The sequence below is a fragment of the Pyrus communis genome, chromosome 11 (assembly GCF_963583255.1).
Source record: "Pyrus communis chromosome 11, drPyrComm1.1, whole genome shotgun sequence".
Classification (NCBI taxonomy): Eukaryota; Viridiplantae; Streptophyta; class Magnoliopsida; order Rosales; family Rosaceae; genus Pyrus; species Pyrus communis.
Genome location: NC_084813.1, coordinates 22,544,293 through 22,547,715, shown reverse-complemented (window position 1 = coordinate 22,547,715; position 3,423 = coordinate 22,544,293). Strand labels below are relative to the sequence as shown.

At 36.9% G+C, this 3,423-nt stretch overlaps 1 pseudogene; it reads left to right on the top strand.

Moving 5' to 3' along the window:
• The first annotated feature begins 286 nt into the window (after positions 1–286).
• LOC137749537 (GDSL esterase/lipase 7-like) lies at positions 287–1,967 on the top strand (annotated as a pseudogene).
• The last annotated feature ends 1,456 nt before the right edge of the window (positions 1,968–3,423 follow it).

Sequence of the window (3,423 nt, the reverse complement as noted above, 5' to 3'; positions counted from 1 at the left end):
ATGTGAGTTAGGCCACTTCTCAAAACAACGATCACGAATTTGCTTCAATTCACTTCACTTTCCGTGAGAGTTAAGCAAACCATCACGTATCAGTTACCATTACATGTCACCAAAACTGCAGTTCCCGCCTCACTAAAAGCTCACACCAATTGGTCTTCCACGTGAACTGACCAATCACATCAATATATACATGTATACACACACACACACACACACACACACACACGCACGCACACATACACACCTATATTATATCGGAGTTCTAGCAGCAAATTAAGCATCGCAAATGTTGCAGAATATGAGAATGGAATCAATGCCACTTATATTCTTGTTCACAGTTATTTTGTTGCATCTTCACTCACTGCAGATGCATAGTTTGCCAATTGCACCAGCGCTGTATGTGTTTGGGGATTCACTGTTTGACGTGGTAACAATAATTTTTTGCCAACTATTTGTAAGGCAGACTATCTGCCTTATGGGGTGAATTTTGTCGAGGGAGCCACTGGAAGATTTACCAATGGCAGAACAGTAGCAGATTTTATAGGTAAATTTTTTGGTTTATTTTCAATTCATATCTTTTATTGGCTCTAACTCTTTGTACTGTAGTTTCTAACTTTCTGTTGAAATCTCTCTCTCTCTCTCTCTCTCTCTCTCTTTTCTTTTTTAAGTTGAGTTTCTTGGCCTACCATATCCTCCCCCATACATGAGCATAAGTGGATCGGCGACGGTGCTTAAAGGCCTAAATTATGCATCTGACTCTTGTGGCATTCTACCAGAAACTGGAAGCCAATGTGTAAGCTTAGGCATGAGTCAGTCAAGTTAATTAATTATTAGATGAAGTTGGTTTAGTTAACTGGTGCTCTTTAATTAACATCCATCTCTTCATCATGTTTTGCTAATGAGATCATTAATTTTAGAACCATTCAAATCCAATTAATCGCAGCCAACATGCTTGGCAGGCAAGGAATTGCTATTGATAATACATACAGTATGAGTTTTCTTTCATCTTTTTCTACTTTTGCAGGGTACATGCCTAAATCTAAAAGACCAGATAGATTTGTTTCAACGAACGGTGAAGTCAGACTTGCCAGGACAAATAAAAAATAACACCGATCTTTTGCAGCACTTGTCCAAATCTATTTTTCTGTTTTCTGTTGGCAGCAATGATTTCATCGACAACTACCTTGAACCTGCAGTTTTCGATACAAGCAAATGCTACTCTCCTCAACAATTTGTACAAGTCTTGATGGATGCAATTGCTAGCTCACCATATGGAGGTACCAATATCTGATCTCTTTCGCTCTTGTCATTCAGTGTCTAAGTAAAATAATGATTAGCGTTCTTGGTGAAAATGTTGCAGACGCTATACAATTTAGGAGTCAGGAAAATAGTCATGTTTGAAATTGGTCCGCAAAATAATGATTAGTGTTCTTGGTGAAAATGTTGCAGACGCTATACAATTTAGTCATGCTTGGATGCATCCCGTCAATTGCAAAAACACATAATCACAGTGGAAACTGTGTGGAACATACAGATGAGCTAGCCTCAATTTTTAATGATGAGCTTTGCGCAATGCTTGCAAATTCAACCACCACTTTCCAAGGCTCTTTCTTTGTTCTTGGTCGAGCTAATAGGATTGGTTATGATGCGATTACAAATCCTATTAAATATGGTAAATTCAAAAACTATGTTGTCCTCCCCCCATTTAATTTATTCGATTTTGTTAATGATTTATATGTTTTGATCGAACAGGGCTAATGGATGTAAGCAATCCATGCTGCACTACTTGGGCAAATGGGACTTCAGGGTGCATTCCATTTCTTACACCATGTTCCGAACCAAATAATCACTTCTTTTGGGATGCTTATCATCTTACTGAATCTGCATATTCAGTTATAGCAACAAGCTGCTTCAATGGTTCAACTGTTTGCACCCCATTAAACATTAAGCAACTCGTGAAAATGTAATAACATATTTGTACGAATCAGTGATTAATATTATTTATCAACCTAGCTAGCTCAAGACTCTTGGTTTTATGGAATCATGGATAAACTATTGCAACTACATGTTTGCATAAAGACTAATTAACTTATACGAACTTAATTATCAGCAGTATGATGTAGTTACATCAGAGAACAAGTCTAATTACAGATTATTAGCAGAGATGCTAGCTGTATGAAGGCACACATAAAGCAGTACACGCCACAATTCTATACAGACTAGATAGCTATGGGGGCCTGATCACTGTATAATTAAACTGGTTTCGAGATTGAAGCAATCTCAATGCTGTGGCTCATGATTGTTTATGGGCGGTTTGCAGCGCCAATCTCTTCCCTTATAATCTTTATTCATCAGGTTTAATATTTCTCTTGTTGCCTTAAGAAGCCTTCTTGTTTCCTCTGTCAACTTATGATCATCAGTTTCATCATACTTAGTTGTCTCTTCCAATGGATAAGTACTGTCCTTACCTGCAATCAGATAACAAAAAATATAAACATGAGCCTTGTATTATTCACCTTCTTCCTCAATATATCAACCCTTAAAGCAGTACGGTAAGTTTCACTTGCATCCAAATAAACACATATATTGCAATCTTCTTAAGCATCAAAGCAAGAAATTCCCTCCAATATGCATATATCTTTAATTTGGAATACTAATTAATACATACAATGATACAAACAAACTAGCTAGCTATACATGATATATCTATCATACGCATATTTTTACTACAGCACGCATCTGATAACAAGAAGACGGCGATGGTACATAAACTGATCTAAAATTGAACTTGGGTTTTCAATGATTTTCTGAATTATTATAAGGAGTAGTAGTACTATTATAACTTTTCTCATAATCAATCCAAGCTTAAAATTTTACAGTTGGATCCCTTTCCTACGAAGTCACAATTTCTATCAGAACTACGGTTGTACCTGAATTCGTTGATGTAGTAGAACTATGGGTATCTCCATTTGGCCCAACTGCACTTGCAGGCTCTAACTTCCTAAACACTTTGTGTGCCACCATTTTAGTTCCTCCAAGCCCTATCATCCTTGACCCAGCTATTGAAATTCCATGATCGAGTATTTTCCGCACATACACTTACATGGTTAGCTTACAAATGAATAATTGGTAATGGCACATGAAACAAGAGAAGTGCTTTGCAACCCTAAAGTGTGCAAATATTACGAGAATGTCATTTTGCGCACTTCACCATAAGAGTGCAAGAAGCTCTCTAAAGAGTGCACATATATAGTATTGCCCTACGTACAAGGATCATGAAATAACAAGTACCTGTTGATCAGATGGTCCATTTCCGGTCACTGAAATCTCTTTTTTACCTACAAAACATAAGTATACTTAAGAACCTCTCAAATACAAATCTACGAGAAATCCCTAATCAAATTAATGGACTAATAGGAGAAT